The sequence below is a fragment of the Dicentrarchus labrax genome, unplaced genomic scaffold (genome assembly GCF_905237075.1).
Source record: "Dicentrarchus labrax unplaced genomic scaffold, dlabrax2021, whole genome shotgun sequence".
Taxonomy (NCBI): domain Eukaryota; kingdom Metazoa; phylum Chordata; class Actinopteri; family Moronidae; genus Dicentrarchus; species Dicentrarchus labrax.
Window position 1 is genome coordinate 30323025 of NW_026136704.1, and position 20221 is coordinate 30343245.

Consider the following 20221-nt stretch of genomic DNA (forward strand, 5'->3'; position numbering starts at 1 on the left):
TTTTCCTCTGTATCTTTTAATTTAATAACAAGACATGTAATTTCCCCTATCTGATTGTTTCTTGGGCATTATGTTGTGAGTCTGGAACGTTTCAACCTCTCCTGTGTCGCTGCTGCTGCTGTCTCCCTCTTTACTTCGTCACTATTCAAATAAAGAAAGTCAAAGTCAAAAGTCAAAGTCAGCTTTAATGTCAATTCTTCACATGCACCAGACATACAAGGAATCGAGACTTTTCTCATTCACCCGCGGTGAAACAGATAAAGTGCACAGGCACAACATAAAAGATCAGACATTTCCTAATACTAAAATTTAAACATTCAATTTCACAACAGACAATAAAATATTAAATATACAATAATATAAAATATACAATACTAATGGTAGTGCAAAAAGGCAGATGGCAGTGTAGAAGATACGTTGGGTTTCTTTTTAATAAGATGAAATAAAGATTGAGAACTTTAAAGGAACATTCATGCTCCAAATGAACAACCAAACACTCCAGGCACATTAGCTGCTGACGAAGCAGACACAGGTTCACTGTGAGGTAAGGAAGTGATCGATTGGACTTCATGTTGTTCCTCCCTGGTCAGTTCTTTTCTTTCCTTTTCTTTTATGTTTAGCTTCCAGCTGAGTGGAAGCAGTGGACCTCCAGTTTTAAACAGAAACATGCTGAAGTCAGGATGTTGATTTTCTGCCACACTCCACCTCAGGTACAGTCACACCTAAAGTACGTGTGTGTGTGTGTGTGTGTGTGTGTGTGTGTGTGTGTGTGTGTGTGTGTATGTGTGTGTGTGTGTGTGTGTGTGTGTGTGTGTGTGTGTGTGTGTGTGTGTGTGTGTGTGTGTGTGTGTGTGTATAGCTGGGTGAATGGCTGTGTGTCTGCATGCCTGTCTCTTTGTGAGTCCATGCGTGTGAATGTGTGTCAGGTCTTCCCATTGTGTGCTGAAGTGTGTTATTTTGGGATTTTTCGTAGGTGTGTATTTGTGTGTGAATGTTCTCTCTGTCTCTTTGTCTTTGTGTCGCTGTCACTGCGCTGTCAGTGTGTATGCATGTTTGTACTTTATGGTAGTGGTGGCTTGTGGGGGTGGGTGGCTGTCATGTGTGTATATATGTCTGTAAACATGTGTGTGTCTATATTTTGGTCATTTCTTTGTGTCCACAGGAGTTCGAACATGTATAGATATTTCTCTGTGTTTGTGCTCTGTGTGTGTTTGTGCTCTTTTTGGCTGTGAATACATCCGAACTCAGACCTGCTGCTGCTTCAGACAGCAGAACGAGACAAAGAAATTATGAGATAGAGACACAAGAAAAAAAAAAGAAAGTGTGTGTGTGCTGTCACACTGTCAGGGCTTGCTGGCACATCTGAATAGAACAGAGCCATTGGTAATGTGATTAGTAACATCCGTGCTTTTCCTTCTACGAATCAAAATGTTTTTTGTGAAAAAAGGGATGTAGAACAGAGATGAACACGTTTCGGAGATAACAGAGGAACAGAAAGTGAGTCAATTCTTATTCGTAAACCAAAAAGAGACAGGTCTAAACTGGTGACTAGAAAGTGTGACGTTTGTGTGTGTGTGAGCCACCGCTGCATGTGATAGTGATCGATCTGTCTCAAATCATTACACACACCTGTTGTTGTTTTTCTTAGAAATCACTCACAAACCTCACAGATCGTATCAAAGCTCCAGGTGTTTCTAAGGATTGTTGCACACCTGTTAACAACTGAATCCTCTCATGTCTGACAGTGTGGCTTTATGATACAGTTTATTGACCTTGCTACTAGACATATTGTACAAGTGTACATTCATATACACAATGTATTCCATTAAGTGATACAAGAAATATAAAATAAGCTCGGTAGGATACTGTATTGCACACAATCTGCATCATAATGCAAATTACAGGAACAGAGAAATGGCATTAACTGGCGACAGAAACATGAGGACTGTGGTTCATTCACATTTGTCTGATCCTCCTGTTAGTTTTGTTGAACCTGTTCGGGTAGGAAAGGCTTTATCATTCTTATCGGTGCAGGATTTAGTCTGAGGTTGCTGATTGCAACCTCCTGAATACGCTTCCAAGCGTGTAGGAGAAACTACGGTGAAACTAATGAAAAACGTGACAGGCTCTGTCTATAACCAGTGTTTGGTTTGTCCGTTCTGGGGTACTGTAGAAACGTTCCAATTCAACATCGCAAACCAATCCCTGTGTAGATAAAAAAACAGCTCATTCTAAGGTAACAAAAACACAATGAAAACATACCTATGAATTTTATATTATATAGCCAATAGAAATGTTCCACACTGGCCTTTAATATAATTCTCACGTGAGTTCCTTAATGATAAACCTGTTAACCAAAATTTTTAAGAAAAGATATATTTCTTTTTTAAGAATCTTAAACACAGCATTGACATGACTCACTCATTACACTCAGGGCATAGTAAGCTTGTGAAAACTAAAATGATTAATTGAATAAATCTAAAGTCACTGCCACGCTTCTTTCATCTCATTCTTAATCTCATTGTCACAGTCACTGAAAGTGCACATCACAGGCAATCAAGTCAAATCAAAGCAACAAATGCGCTCTTTGCTCTGGAACACAATCGCTTGTTCATTCCAAAATACAAAGTAATTCCATCATGTTTCCACAAAATAGTCTATCTAATGTCCGTTTGAGGTAAGGCAACATATTCCCTATCGTCTGGAAATAACTGCATGGCTCTCACGTTTGAATGTATGCGGCCTGTCCTCCATCCCAGACCCAAAAGCCTGCATGATGCAGACACTGTGGTGGAGGGCTTTATAACCCACTCCCACTCCCACTTGAGGTGAATTGGTATGGAATGAATCAAACGTGCAAACAGAATGAGAGTGGGTAGGGGGAGGGAGTAGGGGCCGGATTGGGAGTGGGTCTGTGGCAGTAGGAAAAGCACAGATGTGAATAATGAAGTTCCTGATCGCGGAATTCAATTTAGGTACTTCAGTTGTGTGTGTGTGTGCTGTCACACTGTCAGGGCTTGCTGGCACATCTGAATAGAACAGAGCCATTGGTAATGTGATAAGTAACATCCGTGCTTTTCCTTCTACGAATCAAAATGTTTGTTGTGAAAAAAGGGATGTAGAACAGAGATGAACACGTTTCGGAGATAACAGAGGAACAGAAAGTGAGTCAATTCTTATTCGTAAACCAAAAAGAGACAGGTCTAAACTGGTGACTAGAAAGTGTGACGTTTGTGTGTGTGTGAGCCACCGCTGCATGTGATAGTGATCGTTCTGTCTCAAATCATTACACACACCTGTTGTTGTTTTTCTTAGAAATCACTCACAAACCTCACAGATCGTATCAAAGCTCCAGAGTCTGGGACCATCTGGCAGGTGAAACAGTGAAAAATACCAAATCACCCCTCCTCATGAGAGGAAGATTAGGGTGGTACTGTGTGAACCTATCATGACGTCATGTGTTGGTTTGTGAAGAACCATTTTGAAGCCTCAGGTCTGGCGTTAGGGTCATCATTAGGGCAGTTTGGAACCACATAAAGACGAAGGTCCAGTTGCTGATACTCAACAGTCATATCTGTCGCCTTGGGAGTCATTGGCAATCAAACTATTCTATTGTTTAGGTTGAACTAGGGCTGTCCCCGAATAAAGTTCCCAGTAGTGTTTGTTCCAGCCATTAGTCGAGTTGTCGTCAAACATTTCTGATACATGTTATTATAAATGTAAAAAAAACCTCTCCATGCCTGAACCCGCTGTGTCTTCGCCCTCCCAGAGTCATGGTCCTGGTTGGAGCCAGTGGTGTCGTTAGGTCCTGTCCTGAGCCCACTGTCCTGAGCCCGCTGTCCTCCTACAACCTACAGCAGCTAGTACAGTTAGCACATGTAGCAGTGCTGTGTTACAGGAGAAAGGATCTATGTTGCAACAATCCCCTGATACATTCGTCCCAATGACAAGGCGCCGATCCCATTTAATGCTGTTTTTGTTTTTCTGCAAATATCCGACTAATGAAAAACGTGTCGACTAATTTTACTTGACTATTAGGGGACAGCCCTCGGTTGGACGTGTTGTAAAAATGTTAAATGAAGCTTAAATAGCTAAAAACTAATCTAATGGCATAAGGGAAGTGTTATTACCATAAAGAAAAAAATCAAAAGGGTTTTCTCCGCCAACGTACAATAACTCATTAAACCCCGGAAACATCAAAGCCTGTCATCACCCTGCATCTGATGCTTAAATAAATGAACACTGTTTATACGTGACTTTCTCTCTGAGTCTATGCCTCCCTCCTCCGCTGCCTTCATATCATTTAATGATAAACATGTTATTTATAGAGGGATCCCTCACCACTGCCTGCGCTCATTTACATAATCGCCACAATAGTATGATCGCCTAGTGCTCACATGATGGGACTCATGTGATACATCAGAGTCACTGCTGCAGGCAAACCCTGTTGTTACTGTATGTATAATATAATTCACCATGATGTACAGTGTGTGTGTGTGTGTGTGTGTGTGTGTGTGTGTCTGTGTGTGTTGCAGTGCCTGTGTGAGTCTGCATGTGCATTATTTGTGTATGTGAAGTAGATCTTGTTTGGAGATAGGCACTAATTATCTGACCCTAAAGCCAAAGGTCAGTGATTCTGTTAAAGAACCCAGAGCCGTGTGTGTGTGTGTGTGTGTGTGGCATGTGTATGTGTGTGTATGTAAGATTTATAGTGCAGCACAGAGGTCACTCTGTGGTCCTTTAGCCAGCTGTTCTCTCTCCTCTTGTATTTCATAGTTTTTAGTGAAAGCTGCGAGAAGGCATTAACCGCCAGACTTTTCTCCTCTCTGATATTAAATGTGGAGGAGAAACATGCATCCAGTATTAATGTTTATTTTGACAGGGGCATATTTACACATATACATATGGCATTTATAGTGTGAGCTCATTTTCACAGCTTGCCCATTAATGGGGTTTTAGGAAATCCATACAGTGTAGAGCACAATTTAATGGTCCAGTGTGTAATATTGAGGAGGATCTATTGCCAGAAACTGAATATAATATCCATAAGCATGTTTTTATTTGTGTATAATCACCTGAATGTGGGAATCATTGTGTTTTTGTTACTTTAGCTATTTTTATCTACAGACACTGCAGGTCATCTACAGTGGAGGCAGCCATGTCAAACCTCTACAGTAACCCAGAACACAGCAAACACTGGCTGTAGAAATACAGACGCAAGTGCTGTTCAGTTGGTTGCAATCTGTAATTTCACTGCTAGATGCCACTAAATCCTACATACTGGACCTTTAAACATGCATATGCAACAAAACAAAAAATAAACAGAATATCCTAAACATACAAATAAACTAGATAAATCCAGGGAAAGCAACCTGATCACTCTTCAGAAGTTGTCCTTTTCCACTGCCCTCCGAGCTGCAGCAGTCAAAACCATTGAGTGTATAATTACCCATACGTCAGCCATAGCTTTCTGAAGAGCTGCTGTGAAACTCAATGTGCACTTTTTGTTTTTGGAAAGGTGTAAAATAAATACGACCCATTTGAGAATGGCGACTCTGTCGTCAGTGTAGATCCAGCAGAATAAGATTAAATTGTCTCAGATTAAGCTAAGATTATTGAATAATATTTGTTGTTTAAATTATTTACACTGAGTTTCTGATCAGTGCATGTTATCCTTAAGTAACAGCTAATGTTGATATGAACCTCTCCTTATTCACAGCATTATAAAATGGACGCACATTTCTCAACAGTATGATATTTAACTGTATGTTGATCCTACTGAGATTATTAAATGCATATTTCAGTACTATCTCAGGTCTGTTATCTCAGATTATATCAGGTCTTTATGAATTTATCACACAAAGAAATAAATTATGGATATAACTGAAAATGATAACATAGAGCTGAATTAGAGTTAGACAATGAAACTTTCATGAGAAATAAAAGTTGGCTTTGAAGCAGAATTACAAAAATGACTGAGGAAGGAGACAAAGACAGGAGAGTGGATGCAGTGAGGAGGAGGAGGAGGAGGAGGAGGAGGAGGAGGAGGAGGAGGAGGAGGTGTACAGTGTAGTCTCAAACTCCGCTCGATGAACTCTGGGAGGTAGATTTAGCCCAGCGTGTCTATATAGAGACAGACTGCCTGTCCGATTGACTGACTGTATTTCCTGCCTGCTCGGTCAGCAGGCCTCGGCATTGAGAGCCTGACATGTCGCCCACTGCTTAAGTAATTGGCCCTCCTCGATACATTGATAAATGCCTCATTCTCCGCTCTCCTCCTCTCTCCTGCAGGCTCCCGAACACCCCCCTGCACCTCCACTCCACTTATCAGGTTAGCTGAGGAAATGTTGGAGTGTGGAGTTAATGTCCAAATTTAGCTATTAGAGTGTCAGCTATTCTAATGTACAATGTGACGTCTAATATTAGAGAATGGGAGAAGACTGTGGAGGATGTGAGCCGCTGGCTGCAGAGCATCCTGTTACAGTCGTGCTTAATCAATTTTCAGTTGGCTTTTGTTTTTCTCCTCTCGTCTATATTCTTCCTCTTCTTTCCCTTCAGTTTCTCCTTTTTACTCCACGTCACCTCCCTGTTCTTTATCTCCCCCAAATTTCAACCTCCTCTCCCTCATCTCTCTCCTCTCTTCCTTATTTCCTTTTCCTTTCCATTTGTCTTTTGTTGTTACATCCATTTCTCCTTTAACTTAATGAATTCATTTCTCCCAATTCCTCCCCTCCACCTCCCACCTTCTCTAGTACCTTCTCTTCTCTCCTCCTTTCCTTTCCTTCACCTCTTTTTTCTTCGTCTTAATTTCTTCTACCTCAATTCCTGTCTTTCCTTTCCTCAGCTAGTCTCTAACTGTCCTCTTTCCTTTCCCTCTTGTCCATCCCTTTGCTTTCCTTTTCTCCTTTTTTGTCTCATTTATTTCCATCCTTCTCCTTCTCCTCTCCTCTCCTCTCCTCTCCTCTCCTCGTTTCCTTTTTCCTTTCCTTTCCATGCCTCTTGACTTGTGTCCTTCATGTCTCCTTTAATCCTCCTCTCCTCTCCTGTCCTCTCCTCTCCTAACCTTGTTTCCTTTCCTCTTCCAGGCACAAATCCCTTCTCCCCATCCCTCCGCGCCCCCGAGGACAAACCGCGGCACCCCGCCCGTGTGTGTGTGTGTGTGTGTGTGTGTGTGTGTGTGTGTGTGTGTGTGTGTGTGTGTGTGTGTGTGTGTGTGAGGGACCGCAGGGAGGGGGGGCGCGAGTGTATGTGTGCAGTTTGTACGTGTTGGTGTGTAGGGGCGAGAGAGAGGGAGAGAGAGAGAGAGAGAGAGAGAGAGAGAGAGGGGAGGCGAGCAGCGGGGACCGAGCGGCGGAGCGCAGTACCGAGGACAGTTTTCTCTCCCAGTCTTTCACACTAACATCAGATACTATGCTTATCGCTTCGTGTGCGGTCTGCTGGCAGTAGAACAGAAGGTAAGAGACATTTCCTTTACAGTTCTGCTGTGTTTGTGTACGGCGCGCTTTGTGCGTGTTTGTTGCGCGCACTTGCTCCTGTGCGCTTGCAAAGCCCCATGCGGGCATCACTGGCTGCTGACTGTAGCCCTGTACGGCCATGTGGAGCTGCTACTGACAGAGAGTGTCTCCCTGGAAGTGTCGCTGGTGCTTTAAAGCCTGTAAAAAGGTGATTTATGTCATAACCGACGAGCCCAAACAACACCTGCTCTGACAGGCAGTTGCCATCATCTTTTCTAATTATCTTTATATATATACAAGCCACGCTCGGTGTCATCAGGATCACGTTCCCTCGCCCGCCCCTGAAGCATCTCTGTCTCCTTTATCCCACTAAAGTTTAGGAGCGTGAGTGAAATGCTAAGGATGTTGCGGGGATTCTGTGAGCTGCATACAGAGGACATTAAGCCTCCAGCCCGACGCTTTCATCCAAAGTGCCTCACAGTTTAATGAGCGTTACTGCCCTGCGTGGCCCCAGAGGGAGTCCGAGCAGCCCGGGAGCGCAGGGAGCGCTGGGAGTGCTGGGAGTGCTGCTGTGTTCAAGGATCAACAACACTCACTCTTGACATTTGTGCTGGAGCTGGCTGTAATAATGCAGAGGGGAAGTTAATCACATGCCGGCAATTTTCTGATTGTGGCTTTAATAAAACATAGATGTGATCTGTGCTGCAGAGAGAGAGAGAGAGAGAGAGAGAGAGAGAGAATATCACAGGTTTTCTGACTGTGAGATGTCTGTTGCTTTGTTGCTGGAACAGTGTGATGCTGTAGTAACTCTGGTGACACTGTGTCTCCTGCCCGCACATCGCTGTCAAGTCAGCAGAAAAGCAACATCCGACTTCTGTTCCAAAATAAAGCGCTGAGCAGATCCTGGGGAGGGAACAGAAAATAAAAAAAGATTTGCTTTTAAAAGTTAGTTTTTGATCGTGGTGGCGCGTTCATGTACCCTCACCCCTGTCAGTAAAACACAGATTCATTGGTGCACCCTCATTCTGTTTGTCAGAAGGCGCAGTGAGTGTATGATCAGACACAATATGTACAATGTACTAGATTCTAGATTCCTAATTATTCAAAAAGGTTTGTCTCCACTCTTTACGCTTTTATCTTGAAAACCACTTGGCCCACTTTCCGATTTGCTCTCGTCTTTTTCTGTTAACCTTGACGCAGTGGAGTGGTCTGTCCGGTCAGGGGTGGGTGCATGCTGTTTCTCCCCCCCTCAGCGTCGCCCGGCCACATTTCATTATTCCGGCATCCCCTCCCTCCCCCTCCTGCATTCTCCACCAGACTCAATGTTATATTTCAGCCTTTTAAGTGACCGAGCGACGGCTGCTTTAGCGGACCTGGGGGGCGCAGACACGGATCGTTAACGTTGCGTAACTGTGCGTCCCAACCGGTTTAAAGGCGGATACAGAGTCTTAGATAGAAAACAATAATAATAATAATATTAATAATTTATAATATTTACATGCATGTAAATATGATCCTGCAATAACAGGTCAGTAGTGTTAGAGACAGTGTTGTTATTGTGTGTGTGTCTTCAGTATGGGCATCTCTGATCTTTTAATTCATGATTCCAGCTCTGTAAGCTTGAGGCAGAACTGCTGCACACAGAGGGACGCACAACACTTGATTATAAATGTAAAATAGTTTATGCATTCAGTGTGAAGTCTGGCAGCAGTTTTAATGAGAGCCGGACTGCAGCATGCAGGATGGAGAAAAAGGAGAGGCAGGGATCCTCCTCCTGTGCACAGAAGCTGCAGTGGGGCTTCCCTGGGCTTTTCCTTCCTCTCTCTGCCTCTCTCTCTCTCTCTCTCTCTCTCTCTCTCTCTCTCTCTCTCTCTCTCTCTCTCTCTGGGCTTCCCTTGTTTTCCCTGCACCAGCCTTCAGCCCAACCCTTCCTCCTTCCATCCCTCTGTCTCTGAAGCCATGCAACTCCCCTCCTCAATCCCCCCATCCATCTTTGAAGGGAAAAGGCTGGAGGACACAGAGAAGCAGCAGAGATTCTGCATGTGTAGAAAGATGATAGAGGAAATGTCAGGAAGTGCATTTAGGCCACAGCAGGCACATCATTGGTCGATAAGGGCGTGTTTTAGGAATATTGAGAGTCCTGTTTATTCATCGACCCAAACTCAGGGTGTGTTTGATCTTTGATTTTGCTGATGCAGCCCTTTGCACATCTCCACCAACATGTTTACCTTCTTCTGAGCAATCTCCAAGTACCTTTTATATTGGCTGATGGATTATTCATTAACGCTCCTCCTTCCTCTTTCTCCTTTTCTCCAGCTCTCCTCTTCCTCTCCTCCATTATCTCCCAGCTCTCTCTCTCTCTCTCTCTCTCTCTCTCTCTCTCTCTCTCTCTCTTTTACTCTTGATTCCTCCCATCTTCTCTTTCCTTCCCCTCTCCTCCCCAGCTCTCCTCCCTGCTCCCTCGGCATCTCCTCCCGTCCTTTCATCCTCTACATGTTTTCCCTCTCTATGTTGTATAACATTTCACAACTATAAGGCATGTGGCTGATTCTCTCATCCCGAGCCACTTCCACACAGAGAGGCATATGTCCCCCCGTTTTCTGCATCTTTTAACCTTTATTTACTCAGTGGGTGTTATTGCTGCTCTTTCATCTCCGCCCCAACCTCACACTCGCACATTTACAAATCACACTTGGGAGAAGCTCCAGCACAACCACGGCCCCGTTGGCTGCTGATCAGCTCTGAGGAAGACTCAGCGGTTAAAGTGATAATCTGCAACATTTTGATAAAATAAAATATTCTTTACTCCACACTTATGATTTAGCAGCAAAAGGAAATGCAATGTTTGGATGAACAGAGATATGTACAGTGACACATACAGCAACTCAAACATCATCACTGGAAAAGGAAGAAGATAAATTACCATCAACTCTGTTTTTATGCGTTCTGGATATTCCAGAAACGCTGACCGCTGAATGTGTAGCATGAAAACATATGACTCATACAGTGTTTCATTTAGTGTTTTATAGCTGCAACGATTTGTCAATCGACCAATTTGTCAACGGACAGAACATTTTCCAGCAGCTACACTGTATTTTAATATCTGACTAAAAGTTATTTGTCAAGCAATATTTCCCAAAATTTGAGAGTTCCAGGTTCTCAACTGTGATCTGAAATGTGTTATTTCTTGGTCTAACATTATAGTAAATTGAATATAATTTGGGTTTAGACTATTGTTTGAAGTAAACAACATATTCTTTTGTTATTTTTCACACGTTTCTAATGTTTTATAGATCAAAAGATGGATCAGTTAATTAAGAAAATGATATTTAGAATAGAATCAACTTTATTGCCACATATACAGTCATACACTGTACAATGTATAGAGAAATTTCTCATGTATTTAACCCATCCTTTGTACTAGGAGCAGTGGACTGCCACTGCACAGCGCCCGGTGCCAATTAGCTGCAGCCTTACAATGTTTTATTTAACTAGGTAGATTGTCCTTTAAGCAGGACCACACTAAACAAGATGTTGTTGTGCTCATGTGCATTATGAAAGTCACTAAACACAATAGTTTCGAGACCTTTTTTAAAAATAAAACCTGGATCTGCACCAAATAGAATCGTGGGATACTAGCAAGCACTAGGGATGTCACAATGCCAGAAACTTAGTAGTCGAAACCAGAACCAGAACTTTAGCATCACCCTGGTAGCGAAGCATCCAACAAGCACGCAGAATCTAACAACCTGCAGATTACTTTAAGATTGTACAACACACGAAACACACAGAACACACGAAACATACAGAACACACAGAGCAACAAACCAACGAAACCAAAAATATTCCTTTATCAAAGTGACCATCACTCTCTGTGTCTTCTGCCCCAACTCCTCGTTATCCGTTTTCCTGCTGTCTCCTAACGCCTCCTCCTTTTCTCCTCTGTCTGATTGCTCTCTTGGGATACATTCAGGGCTGTTTCCGTACCTCCAGCCTCTCATCCAGAGCCTCTTTTCACAGTTTTTAATTACACAAATGATCCATCTGATTGGTGCAGGGTGAAATTGCTTGTGTCTGAGTGGAGGGTGGTACACAGGCTCAGATAAACGGAGACAAGGGGATTGATTTCTCTTCTTAGGACAGACAGACTGACATCTGGAGCTCCGACTGTAAATTTGAAAATGTGGCAGTTCTATTAGTCATGTTTGATCAGAACTGAATCAGTGCAATGAGAAATGCTGGCAAGCGACAAACAAGCAAACAAATAAATGAACAAACAGGCTGATCGTTTCCAATCCCTACACCTCCGGTTTCATCATACCGGATAAGAAAACAGGGAGATTAACTTAAGGACAGACAGGTAAACAGACAGACAGAGCCTCTGGAGCACCAATGTCCGATAAGATCCAGGAGATGGCCTTCGAGGGAGGAAGACAGCCAGAAAACAAAGGCTAGAGATCAGATAAACAGATCCTTTGAGGGAGGAGATATATGACGGATCACAGGAACAAAAAGACGGCAAAGACATGTCAAATAAGACAGAAAGGCGGACAGACAGAAGGACAAACATGCAGGCAGAACCTCAAAAAAGAAAAAAGCTTCCCACATTCACGTTTCTTCATGTGTCTCAGGTCTACTCCGAAGCCCTTAAAGAGGTACTCCACATGTTAACCTTTTGTTGAGCTGTACACTGACTGATATGATGAAACACATCATCTGGTGTTAGTATTGATACTGATAGCCAGTCCTTTTAGTGATCAGTTATACTATTCTAGTATATTGCATTTCCTGTGGTGCTTCACAATAAAAGCAACCCTATGGTTCACCAGTTGAACACTTCTAGTGTGAATCAGCAGCAGTAGGAAATGTTTGGTTTGCATTGGCAGTAACTTAATGCTGCTCTAAAACGACTGCAGAGAGTGATCGGTGAACAGTGGAAATTAATTAATTGTACCAAAAATAAGTTTGGAAATAATTCACATTTTAAAACTCAAGTCTGTAATTCTGCTCCAGCAACACCTCTAATCTGAGAGGGTGACATGTTACTGCAACCACTCCCGAGTCCATGTGACTTTTGTTTTCAGCGGATTTCACAGCATCTCATGAGCTCCATCTGTGGACAGAGGGCTGCATCTGTGTATCCTTGATAAACTGACCACAGGCAGTGTGTGTGTGTGTGTATGTGTGTATGTCTGTGTGTGCTGTGAAGAGAATAACTGCTGCAGTGGCCTCCTGCTGAGAGGCAGCTCCATGGTTCTTCTGCTACGAAATCACGCTCCCTTAACATCAGATGTGTTTGAACCTTCACACACACACTCATGCCAGCGAGAAATTGCTTTTTCGTGTTTCATTCGAGTCAACTTTTACACCAGTAATGCATTATGGGCTGAACTGGGCTGAGCTGCACTGTGAGCCTTTGTGTCCCAGTGAATTCCACATTGGGTGCTACAGGGTTACATAACCAGCAGAGTGACTGAGGCACGTTTCCATTGATATTACATTCCTCTCACTCCTGGCATCTCTCCACCCTTCCTTTTCTTCTGGTACCTCTATACTTAACCTCGGACGTCCTCTCTCCAGCTGGCTGTCCCTCTGTGTTTCACTAAATTCATTTGTTACCCTCTCACCGACCCTGTCCTCCCGTCTTTATCACTTATATATGTGACCGCACTCATCCGCACTCACTCTCTCACTCACTCTCTCTCTCATCCTGCTCTAGTCTCATCAATATGAATGAGGATTATAGTGTTGTATGCTCGGCTACAGCTTGTTTTATTCTATCTAGAGATGCAGATTCCACCCGTTTGAGTGTGTGTGTGTGTGTGTGTGTGTGTGTGTGTGTGTGTCCATTTGGTTTTAAGGGTGTCATGGTCAAGTGTAAACCCACTGGTGACCCATTAGTTAGATTACATTACAGCTGTCGCCTCTTGTTTTTATGGAGCCATATTTGAATGAGAGTGTGAAGCTGGTGGGTGACAGGCTGTGAGTTGGACTGTGGTTTTGGTTGTTTTTCATTTTCTGGTTAAACAAATGGTCCATCTCTGTAGGGAATAACAATCGGAGTGGCAAGAACACTTTTAGTGGGCATACTTTGACCAGCACATTACAAGGATTACATAGCAGCCATTGCAGCGCATTTCGCAGCAGAGTCGGTGGTTGTTGGAAATACTGTAGAAAGACTTACGAAGATGGTTTTGGTGTGTTTTATTTTGTTTCAGTCCAGTCTGGAGTGGGATTTTTGGTCTGGGAGGTAAAATGAGTGTTTTTGTCAATGTAGACTAATGAGTTCTCGCTCATTTGTTTTGGTCTGAGATGCTGGTGCTCTGTCTTATACAGCACCTTCAAGATGTCCGGGGTATGTCCTTCATGTCCAAAGGTTCTGTGAAGGGGGACGGCGATGTATCCTGTCCTTTCAAATGAGCTGAATTTTATTTCTCCTCGTTGCTCCGCCGCGCTCGCCTGAGTGTGCATCAGTCTGCCTGTTTCCTGAGTGCTTGTGGGATTGTGCGTTATTAGCATGATTTTTGTGCGTACATGCTGTTGGCTGTGTGTGTGTGTGTGTGTGTGTGTGTGTGTGTGTGTGTGTGTGTGTGTGTGTGTGTGTGTGTGTGTGTGTGTGTTCTGCACAGTGCTTGCCTATTAAAAGCTCAGAGGCCGGGCATTAGGACTCCAGAATCAGCTGCAGAGCATTTTATGACCGCTCCTTCCTTCTCTTCTCTTCTATCATCCTTCCATCACTCACTTCTGTCTTTTTTTGACATTCTTCATTCCTCCAAAAACAATGCCTTCCTCATCCTTCATCAAATCTTATCTTCCTTCTTCTCCATTTCTTCTTCTATTGTTCCTCTCTCATCCTCTGACTTCTGTTCCAACCTCCAATCTCCTTCTTTTTTAACAACTCATTTGTCATCCTCTTCTCTCTTCTGTCTTCAATCCATCCATCCTTAACTTCTATCATTCCTCCATTCTTCTTCTCATCTCTCTTTTTCCATTCATTGACCTCTTTTCTCTCCTCCAATCATTTTCAGTGGTATCACCTCCAATCCTCTATTTTTTCATTCTTTCTTCAGATCTCCTCTCTTTCTTCTTCTATACTTAATTTTTCCATCTCTCTCCTCATCCTCTCCATCCTTGCTCTAATTCTTCTCCCATCTGAACTCTTTATTGTCCTTCTCTGTTCCTCAGTTGCCTTCCTTCCTTCCTCCATCTTTCGTTCCTCTAACTGCTCATTTTTTTCTCAGTTCTTCTCTCCCCACAGTCAGCGTCTCCTCCTGTCAGTGCTTTCGGTTGCCATTCTGAGGGTGTAATCAGAAGTGTTGGTGCAGTGTGGAGGACACTGCAGTGCTCTTGTGTAGGCAGGTGTAGGTTGGATTGGTTTAGAGTGGACTGTAGGTTTGAAGAGCGGTGATTTTGGGACTCTGTGCCTCTCAGCTGTGTTAATTTAATGACACACCGGAGATGAAAGATGCCCACTCAATGACCCTGTCCTTTAAAACTCCTCTCGTTCTTTCTCTAACTTCAGAGCCAGAGATTTAAGAAGCTTCTCTAAAATCATATCCTGTCTGTTTAATAACCTTGGACGTAATGCCTGAATCTGTAATTTTGAATGATTAAGAATTTAACATGCTGTCAGTTCCATAAGCATACATTCACACTGCAGGCAAAGGTGTCCCAAATCAGATTCTTTTGCTCATATGTGAACAGCACAGAATAAATCTGATCCTTTCAATTCTGATTTGGGCCACTTTCATATGTGGTCCAAATGTTTTGCAATGCAACCTCAGCATAAACTCATATCAGAATTTATGTGACTTTTACGTCGACAGCTGTCGTAATTCTACGTTGGCAGGAGTCACTGCAGCTGCAATTGAGGTAGTCAGGGGAGGGACAGTGAGGTGTCGGACCTTGTTACTATTCGGTTGACACTTCTGTACAAGCAAAACTTTAGGGGTCGAATTGTTACCGGTACTCTTATTCACAAATGTCTGTACAGGAGAAGCACCAATTGCTCCACAACAAGCCATAATTAAAAGTTTGTCTTCGTCCTCGTTATCATCTGCAACAGCATTCTGCGTGGGACGTGTTGTTGTTCGTTTGCACATGCGGATCAGTTTGGGACCCTGACCTGTTTATTCAAGGACCATGCTGAACTTCAGAAGCAACAGAAATGTTCCATTAACGCAAAATAGAAAGAGGTGAAGCTGATGAGACCACCTGAGCACACAAATATCCATAACAGGAATACTTAGAGGCATTTTTATTTTAAATTAAAAAAATCGTAAATTAAAAAAAAATAATTTTTTTTTAAGGACTTGTGGTTTTTTTTTTTTAATTAGGACAATCAGCGCAAAATGAACCTGAGGTTAATAACACATGTGTACCAAGTTGGTTCGGTCTCTGGGATATGTCTTCATGCTAATCGACCGTGACCGGTTTTAGCACAAACCGCTAATTAGCTTATAATGCTAGTCAACGGGGCACCGAGTAACGTGAAAAGAAATCTATTTCTATACCACAAACAAGACTCAAAATAGCACCACACTTACACTGTAGCATAATGAGGGCCCCTACCTGTAAACCGCAGCATTGAGAACTTTGTAAGTGTACAGACAGTTTATTAAAAAGATAGTTTAGAACAACAGTAGCGTTCGCGTATACAGGCGGGCGCTATCTTGGGAAAACAGTCAGGGGTTCGGTCATTCATGCAGATCAATGATAAAGACTTACAGCCGGCGATGTGAACTAAAACAAACGTAATTTGCTCAATATATCAGAAATAATCACATCGATGTAAAACACAACTTGACGCCCTTTCACGGAGCTCCCGCAGCTCTTCGTCTGTATATTCCGGCTCGAAAAAGATAAGGACGTCCATCAAACTGAAAGGGTTTCGTTGTCGATGTCTTCTAATTCGGTTGAATAATCCGCCATCTCGAAGAGCTGGCGGGAGCTCCGTGAAAGGGCTACGAGAGAGAGAGCTACCGGTAGTCAATGCTGAAGAGTTCCCCTCTCTGATAAACAGAGCTGTACTCGAAACTTTTTCCCATGTCCCGAAAAATAAACTGGAGGCAGCGACTCATAGCGGAGGGACCAGATGGACAGTTATCCACTGAGTAAGTACACTAGACAAGTTGTGTTTTACATCGGTGCGATTATTTCTGATATATTGAGCAGATTACGTTTGTTTTAGTTCACATCGCCGGCTGTAAGTCTTGATCATTGATCTGCATGAATGACCGAACCCCTGACTGTTTAACCAAGATAGCGCCCGCCTGTATACGCGAACGCTGCTGTTGTTCTAAACTATCTTTTTAATAAACTGTCTGTACACTTACAAAGTTCTCTCTCAAAGCTGCGGTTTACAGGTAGGGGCCCTCATTATGCTACTGTATAAGTGTGGTGCTATTTTGAGTCTTGTTTGTGGTATAGAAATAGATTTCTTTTCACGTTACTCTGTGCCCCGTCGACTAGCGTTATAAGCTAATTACCGGTCACGGTCGATTAGCATGAAAACAAATGCCAGAGACCGAACCAACTCGGTACACGTGTGTTATTAACCTCAGGTTCATTTTGCGCCGGAATTGTCCTTTAAGTAAAATATTTTCACGCTCTGTTAAAGAGCCTTTTGAGATAAAACCATCACTAAAGATTTTCTTCCCTGTCTGACTGACAGGTTCAATATTTGCCCCGTCATTCTTTACCCCCTCCTCCTCTGTCCTTCATCCTTTCTCTCTCTCCCTTCACACATCATCCACCCTCAAGACACTCTCCCACCTCCACTTTACCTCTGCGTGTGATTGACAGGCCAGGAGTGTGTCCACTCATGCATTTCCTCTCTCTCCTCTGGGATCAAGAGATGGAGAAAGAGCGTTATTAGTGGTTAGTGATGTCATGTGGCAACATGCACCCTTGGCCGTAACGCAGGGCTGATGTTCATTCTGCATCTGTTAACATGCAGAGATCTGAATGTCATTTAAGATGGGGGTGCTAAGGCTGAAGGCTGAAGATTGAGTGCATCCCAGCAGTATATTAAAGGAATGCATTGCTAAAGACCCTACTTCTGTGTCATGCTATTTTAATTATGTTACAATTTAATGACGGTGACAACTGTACTGAACATATGGATCAACAGCAGTGTCTTAATTATGGATGTTTTGGTTCATTTTAAGATGTTTGTCTCACTGAGTCTTGGTTGCTAGGTGCTGACTAAAAGATATTCCTATAAAGCAGGACTGTGGCGTGTTTCGAGCAGTGCTTTGATTTTGACTTGAATTTCCCTCGGGATAAATAAAGTATCTATCTATCTATCTATCTATCTATCTATCTATCTATCTATCTATCTATCTATCTATCTATCTATCTATCTATCTCTTTAACTATCTATCTATCTATCTATCTATCTATCTATCTATCCATCTATCTATCTATCTATCTATCTATCTATCTATCTATCTATCTATCTATCTATCTATCTATCTATCTATCTATCTATCTATCTATCCATCCATCCATCTATCCCTTTTGATTAGCGGTCCCTTTAGTCGAGGAAGTGGAATGTTTTCCAATGAAGCTGCACCGGGGCACCAAGGGCAAAAGTAAAAGATAAAGACTGGAAATGTGCGAATGTTCTTTGTGTCAAACTTCTTCTCAGCCAGGCTCAATTGTGTGTATAGGTTAAGGTTAGCATCAGGCTAGCCAACAGGTATGCAACGGACGAGCTCTGGTGCACAAACCAATGCATGGACAGGGTCATGATGTGAGGACTGAGACAGAAGCTGTGGAAGTGGTTTTAACACACAGCACTCAGCATACAGATGGACCTGAAGTGGACTGTGCTGCAGGGGTTGTTTCAGACTTCTCTGGACTTTTTGATTAAATTCTGTTGTGCAATGTTGACACTATTAGAATTCATCACAGCTGCCTGAACTCGAGCTGACCACAGCTTCTGTTCTCAGAGGGAGCCAAATGTTCACTGTAAGAGTGTTTCATTGTTCAAAGCTAGACTTGTGATTGTTTCTTATTGCTGTGAATGATGCTCACCTGTTTCATTTGATCATTTATCACTCTTTACATCATCTACAGATAAATGATATACATACATTTGAAACACACACACACACACACACACACACACACACACTCAACAGATTGCTGTGCTCAGTTTTTACACATGGAGACACAGCACCCAACACACACACACACACACGTGCATGTACGCTCAAATAGACACGATACACCCCCCCCCCCGGTCCACCTACATACAGTCATTGGTCGGAGTCCAGGAACTGTGCCACCAGCTGTCCCCCTATTGGCTGTTGTCCTGATGTAGGAGTTGTGTGTGTGTATGTGTGTGTGTGTGTGTGTGTGTGTGTGTGTGTGGCGGTAGAAAGGGTCTCTTTCACTTAAGCTCTTACTGTCAGTCTCACCCACTCTTTCTTTCTTACATCAATATCGTGGGACTGAGACTCTGAGCCAGAGCGACTGAGAGAACACAACAGATTAAACATCCTGCGTCATCAGTGAGCACATTAAGACCTACAACAAGAGCAACAAACATGGTACTAGAAGACAGAACATTTGAACATCTTTGTGGGAAATTCAATCTATCATTATGAGATAAAAGCTGCGCTCTCTCTCCCTGTGTCTCCTGCTCATTGTGTGTGTATGTGTATAATCATTCATCAGACGGTCCCTCTTGGATTTCAAGGAGAATTTGTGTGAGTAATGCAGCCTGAAAAGGATGAAATTGCAGCAGCTCATCCAAATGATGTTGCTAAATTGTACACTTTTCTTATTTTTGGAGTCTCTCAGGATGTCAGAAATGATCTGTTTGTGGACATTTCTCTCCGTAGTCAGTCACATGTGGAGTCTGAATGCTGCGGGGACGGCGTACTTTTGTACTTTTGTTAGCGTCGCCCTGGTTCCTTTGACAAACAGCTGATGGGATTTTTCCATTGGATTTTGGATTGTTGCAGAAAATAAGCTCTGTGGGGAATAAAAGTTTACTAGTATGTTTTGTTCAGAAAGATAATCTTTTACAAATGAACAAATGAACAAGCTTAAATTCAATCGCCAGAAGTAAAACGCTACTGTTAGGCAATAAACAAACTACACCACGGTCACATGATTTCAGCGTCACCACCACTAAACTTACAACTTGTAATTAAACCCCAGACCTTATTTTCAGGCATCTAACCAAAAATCCATTGACTTCAAGGTGAGGGAACCAGAGGAGCTAAAATGCTAACTCAGTTCCAGCTTTTAGGACTCATTCCTGAAGCTCTGTTTATGATAGTCTCAGTACACAACCAGCAAACTGCACGGATGAAAAGGTATTAGATATGTATGTATTGTTTATTTACTGTAACTTTAAAAGTCGGCATCCCACGTGGGTCTCATCAGAGAAGGTTGTTTGCATTGATTTTATTTGACTTGTATAAGTGGTTCTGAAATTATTACAATTATTAAAATTAGACTATTTATTGTGGAAAAATGTACCGGCACTGGTTGAGTTTGCGTTTCTCTCGATCGCAGGATCTTAAACTGAGTGACTGACTGACGGGACCTCACAATCAGCTCCTGAACACTTTCCTCCTCTTCCTCCTGCTCTCATCAGTGTGAGTGTAATTAGATTGAGGTAGTTCTCAGCCACAGTCTCATTAAATCTTCTCCCTGTATGTCTGAATCAAAACTAACTGGACACACACACACACACACACACGCACACACACACACACACACACAAGCTGTGATTGGTTATTGCTTTT

General features: G+C 42.7%; 1 protein-coding gene across 3 annotated transcripts in view; it reads left to right on the forward strand.

The window, feature by feature from the left end:
- The first annotated feature begins 7111 nt into the window (after positions 1–7111).
- Positions 7112–20221, forward strand: part of slc8a2b (solute carrier family 8 member 2b) — a 164509-nt gene continuing 151399 nt past the window's right edge. For 2 of the 3 annotated variants that reach the window (XM_051398565.1, XM_051398567.1), the window contains exon 1: positions 7112–7454. The gene's annotated coding sequence lies outside the window, so the exon portion shown is untranslated. Of the gene's footprint in view, positions 7455–19988; positions 20072–20221 lie in introns of all 3 variants that reach the window. The other variant, XM_051398566.1, reaches the window with a different exon arrangement.